General features: G+C 30.7%; 1 non-coding gene across 1 annotated transcript; it reads right to left on the bottom strand.

Moving 5' to 3' along the window:
• Positions 1 to 3976: 3976 nt before the first annotated feature.
• Positions 3977 to 4083, bottom strand: LOC114579538. The gene has a single exon (XR_003700569.1). It is a non-coding gene; the product is annotated as a small nucleolar RNA R71 (small nucleolar RNA).
• Positions 4084 to 10657: the final 6574 nt, after the last annotated feature.

Here is a 10657-nt window from a genome sequence, read left to right as displayed (position 1 = left end):
ACGGTTCTAAATTCTTGGAGAATACTAACAGAGCAAACAAATCAACTACCTGGAAGATTTTGGCGGAGGGTGCTCTGGCTCTAAGACCGATCACGAGGTGTAAAATTGCTGCAGGGAAGTCAATTAACATTCTTAAAGAAGCGTGGATTCTGGATAGGAGTCTAGAAAATGGCCAACTTTTGTGGCCATAGAAAATACTGAATTCCCACTATTGGAGAGTTTTATTTCTAATGGATGCTGGAAGACGGATCTTCTTAATAAAAGCTTTGGGAAAGATCTGGTGTCTATTATTATTCAAATTGAAATTAACCCTTTTCAATCTAAGGATAACATTAAGCTAAATAAATGCTTCTCGGGTAAAAGCATTACTGCTTTGGCCTCTTCTTATAATTATGAAAATGACAGCAATGTGGATTATGGAATCTGGCTAAAAAAATTGAAGCTCAATCCTAGAATTGAATGTTTTTGGTGGCGACTTCTCAATGAGGCAATTCCAACAAATGGATTCCTGATGAATCGTAGACTACTGGGACATAATTTATGTCCGAGAGGATGTGTTGAACATGAAAATACTGATCATGTCATGGTACATTGCTCTAAACTGCAGCAAGCTATTGGAATTCTAAGAAATTGGGGTTTTCTATGTCCGAAGTTCTCCTCTGTCAATGATTGTAAGTATCATTTGAATAGGTTATCAGAGAAAAATAGATCAATGGCAAATTTATATTGTTCTCTAGTTTATTTTTCATGGAAGAGTAGAAATTTAATCAAGCATGGAAATAATGAATGGAGTTTTAACTTCATTGCCGGCAATTCTATTAGTTATGCATCAATTTCTTCTTCCAATCTATTCATTGATCACTGGGATGCTAACCAGCCATCACGGTTGATTTCTTATTGGCACCCACCTCCCTCAGAATGGATAAAGGTTAATCTTGATGCAGCTTTAACTAGTAACTATAATGGAGGAATTGGTGGAGTTTTTAGAGACTCGAAAGGAAGATTTTTACTTGCTTTTGGAATCAAATGCATGCATTGGGATAGTGGTACCTTGGAGCTTATTGCCATCCGTTCTTTGAAGAATTTCATCTTTAATTGGATGATGGATGCAAAGGGTCTAATTATAGAAGGAGATAATTTCAACATTATCAAACTTCTACAAAGATCAAAGAATAAAGAAACTCGGCTTGTTCATGAAGAGGAGATTGAAGACCTATCATATTTAGATGGATTCGGTAACATTCTTTTCCACTTTGTTAATAGAAATTGTAATAATTTAGTACACAATTGTGCTAATTTTGCTTTACTTGGAGATTTTCTTTGGGAAGATCTTAGTAGCAATAAGGTTCCTCCTTTTTTTAATGTTCTAAAGGTGGAATGTGATAGGATATCTATCACTTAGTAGCTTCCATTTGGTTTTCTTCTTTATTTTAATGCAATTTAGCATTCCCTTCAAAAAAAAAAAAAAAAACCTCATATAGTTATATCAACTCAGGAATCTAGCATATTTTATATCATATGTCTAGGTATGAAAATATATTATTTCAATATTCTTAGTTATTTTTGCATTCCTCATTTGAGGCTATATATCATAGTATATTCTAAGTACACATATGGTTTCTATGTGCATTAAATAATGAGCAAAAAAATATTGAAAATATTATTTAACTTTATAGCACAAGAATCTTCATTAGCACTTCTATATTCTCTACATCATCAATCCAAAAGTAGAGAATTAGCCAAACATGATAGAGAAGTGATGAGTGTAAATAATGTTATGTTAAATTGCCAATGAAACTACTTTTTTAGTTGTATTTGTGCAAAAAAATATAAAAAATGTGAAAAGTTTAGCTATGGAATAGCGCCATGACGTTTGACCCTACACCTCCGCTACGCCATCATTAAAATGGCCGGAGCGCCCAATATGGACATGGTGGTGCCCAGTCTCTGTTTAATAGTATTGTAGCATTAGAGGACTCAGTGTTGTAAAGCCCAATCTCTATCTACATAGCATGAAGGTGCTAATTTCCAACGCTGCCAAGCCAAGGGAGTGTCATATGGATGCTGCAGCGCTAAACCATCAACAGCATCGTAACACTACAATTATACCCATTCAAGACATGGCCTGCCAGTGAAGCAACATGTTTATTCACTAAATAGAAGGTCCACGTCATAAAGCATTGTAATGGAGGAAATCCTTCAATATTACGACATAAGTTCATCTTATGGGAGCCACGATGCCAGAATCTATTTCTATGTTTTTTAATAAATAGTCCATTTGTAATGTTAGTAGGAGAGTTAAGTCACTTAGTTAATTTTAGTTTTCACAATGCTTCTCTATAATTTACTTATGAATGTCAACTAAGGGAATTTAGGGAGCACTAGATCCACTTCATAAGAGTGTTTGATCAATGCTTGTGGAAGTAATTATGTAAGTTCAATGAGTGTATATGAGATTATTGAACTCATCAAGTGATATATTTTCTTATTTACTTTCTTTCTTTGGCTTGATTAATGAAATTAGTTTACTTCACTTATTTTTCATATAGGAATAAATTCTTTAATTTTGGATTAATGGTATAAATAGAATGTGGAGTACTAATGAATTATGTTAATTAATAATTAAATATTTTTTTTAATATACCATGTCATAATTTAATGTACTTGCTGGCAATATTTATATTTAATATCAGGTGCAATGTGGTGCCTTGGAATATGAAAGCAAACACAATAAGGTATATTGGATTGGTATGATGCAAGCATAGGTATAATACTTGACATATACCAAATTTATAGAGATGAAATGTAATGAGGGGGTTTTAACAACACATTCTTTACTTTATCTTCTAAGAATTTTTAGGGTGATAAATTATGAGAGTTTAGAGTGGTATTGAGGTTGGAAGGATTTAATCTGTCCTTTATCTCTTCATGCTTAACTGAGCGGTCGGTGATGCATATGCTCTGAATAGCATAAATATAAAAGAAAATCATTATGAAACATATGTATTTATATTTCATTAGTCCAAAGCATTTTATCCAAATAGTATTTCATTTAAATTTTTATTGATTTTAAACGAAGTGATTGAATCTCCATCAAAACTTATTTTTATTAAGCAGAATAATTATTGTAATTGTAGTTTAGAGTACTAGTATTTATAGGTAAACATTATTCCTTATGGGATCGATACACTATTATATCATTATATTACTTAATTTGGTATGTATACTTTCATATATTAAGTGAAGTTTTTATGATTTTTCTAATCAAAGAAAACATAAGCATTGTTTAGGGATTGATAGAGTCCTAAATTATTTTTATAAATCTTTAGGTTACTCCACCACCCTCATCAAGTTGTTGGTGGCATTACTAGGGAAAATTTTGTTTTATCTATAATTTTACTATATTGTTGAATCAATTGCATAATTAATCCTACTATATTCTTTAATTCTTTTATTTTATTTTACTATTTGCATAATTATGGTTGCATGTTTACAAGCCATATAAGGGAACCATTGATAAATTTTGATTAAAAAATTGAGAGAACTCTTTCTAAAATTAGTACCACCAAAAAGATTTTAGAAATAACTAACCCTATTTAAGACATAAATCATTCTAGCTCTCTTAAGAATTTTACAAACCCTATGATAGACGGAATTCATCAAAGTATAAATAGACCTACCACCTAACCTAATAATTTTCAATTAAAACCTGCAATCATTTAGATGGTATATAATTTTTAGTTTGGGGAAACTCCCATAGAAGATCCCAACGTACGTTTAGCAAATTTCTTAGAAATTTGTGCAATAATTAGTATAATGGTTTTAGTGATGATGCCATTAGACATAGATTGTTCCCATTTTTTCTAAGAGACAGGACATAAATTTTGTTAAATTCTTTACTCCAAGGATCTATTAACATAAGGAATGAGTTGGCCCATAAATTTCTATTAACGTATTTTTCACCTTTAACATTATCAAACTTAAAAATGATATTACTTCTTTTACTCAGATAAAAGGAGAATCTATTTATGAGAGTTGAGAGAAATTCAAGGAGATGCTTAGAAAGTACCCTCACCATGCCTTATCTAATTGGTTGATAATTCAAACTATTTATAATAGATTAGTATGATCCCTTATGGACACAATTGATGTTGTAGCTGGAGGTACTTTGATGTCAAAGCCTTTTGAGGATGCTTATGAATTAATCGAGAAAATGACAATAAATAATTTCCAGTGGCATGTTGATATGGTGAATCCTCAGAGAGTGGTAGGAGTCTATAAAAATGTTTTTTATCTATTTGAACTACACAAGTTGTAGCAATATCAAATAAGTTTAGCACTTTAGTCTTAAATTCTGATTCATCCTTACATTTGGAAGATAAAAGCTCAATTGAAGAGAATGATATCCAACAAATTGAAAATATAAATTTGATTGGAAGATACAATAATCCTTATTCAAATACATATAATTCAGGTTGGAGGAATCACAGTAGTTTTAGTTGGTCAAATAATAATTATGAAAATCAATGGAGTTCTGGTCAAAATAACTAAGGAGCAAATTGAAATAATCAAAATTAAGTTAATAACAATCCAAGACCAGCTTATCCTCCTAAATTTAATCAAGAAAATTAGTATGAAACTAAAAAGATACCACTAGAAGATATTGTCATGTGATTGGGAACTTAATTACAATACCAAATTGCTTCAATTAAAAACTTAAAAACTCAATTATGTCAGCTTATAATATTTGTGAGTAGTAGGCCCATAGGATATTTTCCTAGTAACACTAAATTTAATCATCAGGAGAAGGAATGAGATACCAATGTGAACCAAATGAATAGTAATAATCATCCACCTTAAACAAATGGAAATTATAGGAAAGTTTGGATGAAGAGTATGCACTTAGCACTGCTTTAGAGGCAACCTAACTTTAGGTCTAGTTGGTTATCTAGTTTGGCTGAAGACTATAAACTTAGCACTTTCAGGGAGGCAACCCTATCCTCTAAAAAAGGTTTTGCTTAATTTGCTTCAAAAAAAATTTTTTTTTGAGAGAGAGAAGAAGGGAGAGCTATACCTCCATACCTTCTAATGTTGTAGCATCTCGACGGGCCATAATGATTGAATTTTCATTATTTTCAAACTTTCCTCCCACTGAAATCTATAAAGCCTATTAGGAGGAAGTTCACTTCTCAGTCCTTACTTATCTTTAGTGAGAACCATACTTTCTTCTCTTAGAAATTCAAGTCTAAGTGATGGGAAGGATTAAGCATAAATCCTCTTCTTCAAAGAACCAAAATGAAGAACATACTAAGAATGAGGATTCTTTTTCACTTGTCCACATGTAAAGTTCTTCTATTATTACTAAATTTAACAAACTCAAAGAGGAGTAGCAGAAAGATAAGAAGAAATATTTTGTAGAAGTGAGAAAGATGTCTAATGGTAGAGTTTTCTTGTAAGATTTTTTTATTGGGCAAGATGTAAAGCTATTTTATTATAGGAAGAAGTATTGCATGAATATAAAAACTAGATGGAATGGAACTTATGCTATCATTAGAATTTTTCTTAATGGTGCCATCAGGATGCATGATAAGAAATCTTTGTAAATCATAAAGTCAATGGATATAGATTGAAACCATAAGATTTAGAGGAGCGAAGAATTCTTAAGGATGTGTTTGTGTATTTTGTTCTTTCTTATTGTTTTGTAAAAAAGGAAGGAATTGGAGATATTGGCTTGTGTTTTATACTTAATTAAAAAATTTTGCTTTCAAAGCTATTGTTGAACTTTGGATGCCTTATGCATTGGTTATCTTGTATATGTGTTTTGTTTAATATTATGTTATGTCTTATTTGTAATGTTTGTTTATGTGTTGATTTACATATTAGAAAATTCCCATCATGCTTAAATTATCATTTTCCTCCAATTACTTTTGTATTCTAATTATTTAATTAACCCTTTAGAAATGATAATTAAAATTATGTAAAATTAGAATAATAATAAAATCATTGATCCTGGTTTGAATGAACTTTGTGTATACTTCATAGGTTAGAAAAATTAATACTTAACTCGTTCAAAAATGTAAGCTATTATCCTAATTTGAATTTATGAGCTACACCTTTATGAAATTAACTTTTAAAATAGAAATATGAATAATTAGTATTAAAAATTAGATATGATTAGATAAAAATTTGAAATCATAACTAACCTGAAGATATAATTAGTAATTTCATCAAGTCTTCATATTAAAATAATTAAGATTATATGAAGGTCTAAAGCAGAAGATGATATACTAATTTATTAATTATGTACTCTACAAAATAAAAATAAAAAGAACTATAAAATAGTCCTCAAAAGAAAAGGAAAAGAAAAAAAAAACAATCAAAAGAAAAAAAGCGAGTACATTCAAAATTGGTATTAATTAAAGCTTAAGATTGAAAATACAATCTTATACATAAACTATAAAGGATAACATGGGAGCGCTAATACAAGGGATGATGAACTAATGAAATTTAAATTTTAACTACAACCATATCTAATCATTAAAACTTAATTATTCATTTTAACAATTAAAATTTAATGATTAAATTAACTATAATGATTAATTAGTTTAACAACTAATGTTTTTCCAAACTAGAAGTATAGCCTTGTTCATTTTTATTAATTCTAGATAGTGATATATTATCTTAAATTTTGGTAATTTTAGATTGTCATTTTTTTTTTTTTGGTTAATCACTTAATCAGAATTGTAATTTTTTTTTTTTGCTTAAGGAAAAGAAAGATTTTAAACTATGGAGGATTTTATAAGTGTAAATTATGGTATATTTTATATGTTAAATTACTAGTGAAATTATTTTATTTTAGTTATATTTTGCAGAAAAATGCAAGAAATATGCAAAAATTTTAAGTATGGTACAATGCGACATTGTTTGACACTACACCATCACGGTGCCATCATTAACACCACCGAAGCACCCAATATAGACATGGAAGCATCTAGTCTTTGTTTAATAGTGTCAAAGCATCAAAGGAGTTAGCGCTATAAAGCCTAGTCTTTGTCTGCATAATGCCAAGGAGCTAATTTCCAATGTCGCCAAGTCAAGGGGAATGCCGCTTGGATGTCGTAGTGCTTAATCATCAACTTCACTATAGTTGTAATCGTTCATGACACAATATGTCAGTAAAGAGATGGAATATTCACCAAATATTGGGTCAACTTTAGAAAACACCACAATGGTGGAAATTCTTAAGCATTGTGGTGTTAGCTCATTTTATAAGCACTGTGGTGCAAGTGTCTCAAGCGCCATATCACTAGAATCCATTTTTGTGTTTTTTTATAAATAGTTTGTTTGAAATATTAGTAGGAGAGTTTAGTCACATAGTTAATTTTAGTATTCACAGTGCTTCTCTTCAGTTTTGTTAGGAGTGACAACTAAGGGAATTCAGGGAGCACAAGATCCACTTCATAATAGTGTTTAGTCAATGTTTGAGAAAGTAATTCTATAAGTTCAATGAGGAGCATAGAGGAGATCATTGAACCCATTCGATGATATCTTTTTTTGTACTTTCCTTCTTTAATATAATTAATGAAAATGTGTTTGCTTCACTTATTCTTTATATCTGGCTAAATTATCTCATTTAGGATTGATGGTGTAAATGGAATATGGAGTATTATTAAATTCTCTTCATCAATAATTTAATGATGTTTTCAATATACCATGTCTTCTTTTAATACATGTAGTGGTCGTATGCATAATTAATATCAAGTGTAATGTGGAGCTTAAGAATAGGAAAGCATGTAAAATTAAGTAAACTGGATCGGTATGATGCAAGCATAGGTATAGTGCTTAACATATACCAAATTTATAGAGATAAATTATAATGAGGGGGTTTGAATAGTACATGCTTTACTTACTCTTCTAATATTTTCATAGGGTGACAAACTATGGGAGTTTAGAATGGTATTGAGGTTGGAAAGGTTTAATCTAACCTTTGTTTGTTTATGCTTGACTGAGTGGTTGGTGATGCATATGCTCTTAATAGTATCAATATAAAAGAGACTCATTAAAAACTATCTTGTATTTATATTCCATTAATCATAAGTATTTTATCCAAATAGTGTTGCATTTAAATTTTTTATTGATTTTTAACTAAGCAATTGAATATCCACTAAAACTTGTTTTTATTAAGTATGATAATTATTGTAATTATAGTTGACAGTATTTATATTTATAAGTGAATATTCTTTGTTATGGGATCGATACTCTACTCTATCATTATATTACTTAGTTTTGCACATATATTTGTGTATAACAGTTGGGATTTTTTTTATAATTTTTATATCAAAGAAAACTTAAGCATTGTTTAGGAATTGATAGAGCCCTAAATCATTTTTATAATCCTTTAGATTACCCAACCACCCCCATCAATAAGCAAACTCCATTTCATTGAAATCATAGAAGAACAAAATATATTAGAATTATATCATAAGGAATGATCAATGTATCTCTTCTATACTCCTTTTTCCTTAACATTCAGAGTTGCTCAAATAAATACTGACTAAAACACTCTAATGATTGTATCTAACTCTTCTCTAGTCTCCCTTAGAATTGACTCTAAAAGATACATAATGAAGTTCTCTAAAAAGTATTTAAATTAGAAAAGTAACTAACCTCTTACAAACATAACATCACTACTATTTATAGGAAAACACAAAAATAGCATGTGGCACTACGGTGCTTAAAAGAGTTACACCACGACGCCCATAAAATGAATTAGTGCCTTGATGCTGGAACTTTTGCTCTGCCACAATGCTTGATGATGTGGACCAGTTAGTTAGTGAATAGTTATGTCACTTCACTAGCAAATCATGTCCAGTAATAGTTACAATTATTACATCATGGAACTACTTGATTTCAAACCCTACGGTGAGTGGTAAATTTGGTACCATGTCATGATAGATTACGCCACTGTGATGCTTGAAGACAATAAATAAGGCATTGCCAAGTTGGCCATTTGGCACTATGGTGCTTGAAGATAGTGAAAATTATGCTTCCATGTCCAAAATGTATTTCCTCAATGGTATGGAAGCAGGCACTACAATGTGTAATTATTGATTACTGCAATGTTGTATTTTACTTTATATTTTCTATCATTTTTAACTTTTTCCTACACATAAATAACTAAAATAATACATTTAAAATAATATAAAACACATAGAAAAATATAACATAATTTATACTTATTAGTAGCCACCTTTGAAGAATCGTAAAAACCCTACCAAGGCAAGAAAGTTAAAGTAGTTTGCACTTACCAATGATCTGTGCTCAAGGAAAGTTCTTATATATTACAACAAGAATGAGTCAGTCCCTACTCGCTTAATGCATAATGCAGGAGTAGTGCCAACTATTATGGAAGAGAGAAAGTGCGAAGAAAATGAAGGTTCAGGAGGTGAACTTCATATCTACCTCATGAGCTCTAATAGTAGATGTCATCCAAATACTTTTAGAGAATCTGACAAACCCATATGAGGAATCCTCATAATGGTGCCATTACCATCACTACCTTGGTCACCACCTATAAGATTGAGTGCATTTTATTAGAAAAATGAAGTTATATTAACAGAATTTTAATATTAATGTATGAAAATATAAATGTTCTTTCTTCTGTATTCTCTCCCATTATATGAGCTCATTATGGATTCTTAGAAGAATGTAGAGACACTAGAGTACTCACCTTACCTATCACTTAAGGATAAGGTCACCACCAATACAATATCATGCCTAACTTCATCATTATGGATGTCCCCAATAATTGATAATGCCATCTTTGGTAGGCTTTTATAACACACTTTCAAGCACTTATCAAGTTTGTAATTATGGGGAGAGAAATCATGGTAAGGAGAGACCTCACTTAGCCTCTCACCAGTTACTTGTGAGCAAAGGAAAGTTGGTGACCTTCCAAAAAAAAGACAATTAGATGTAGAGAAAAGATCAAGCCTTGACATTATGCAGGCTGTATAAGAAATATTAGGAGTAGAGGGCGAGTATAATAGAACCTTGAGAATTAATGCTTCCTTCATTGAAGAACATAGAGTCGACTTAGTTCAATCCCTTAGGATTGATATATATGTTTTTTCTTCGATAATAGTAGAGATGTGAGGCATTATTGAACAGGTCACCTGCTATAAACTAAATGTTATTAAAAAACTAGGTTAATCAAACATAAATTAGGAATGATTGTATATATGCTTGTCGAAACCATTAGGAAGAAGGTGTGAAAGCTTGTGTAAGTTAACTTCATCATTCAGTTCCAATACATAGATTGGATCTCTAATATGGTCATGCAGTAAAAGAAAATAAGTGGAGGATATATGTAGATTTCACTAACCTAAACTTAGCTTTCCCAAAGGATGGCTATCAACTTCCAAGGATAGATACTTGAGTTCACTTGGAAGTAGGGTACTTGGTAATGAGCATCCTATATTTATTTTAGTGTTATCCTCATATAAGAATGTACCCTAGGAATATTGAGAAGAGCTCTTCATGATTGTAGAAGGCTTGTATTATTATTAGTTAATTCCCTTTGATCTGAAGAATATAAGGGTGGGCTAATAAAGGAAGATGGATAAGGTCATCATGGACAAGGAGGGGGAACATTAAG

This window comes from Dendrobium catenatum, unplaced genomic scaffold (assembly GCF_001605985.2).
Source record: "Dendrobium catenatum unplaced genomic scaffold, ASM160598v2 fragScaff_scaffold_482, whole genome shotgun sequence".
NCBI classification, from domain to species: domain Eukaryota; kingdom Viridiplantae; phylum Streptophyta; class Magnoliopsida; order Asparagales; family Orchidaceae; genus Dendrobium; species Dendrobium catenatum.
The sequence above is the reverse complement of the archived record's forward strand: the minus strand, read 5'-3'. Positions and strand labels throughout refer to the sequence as shown.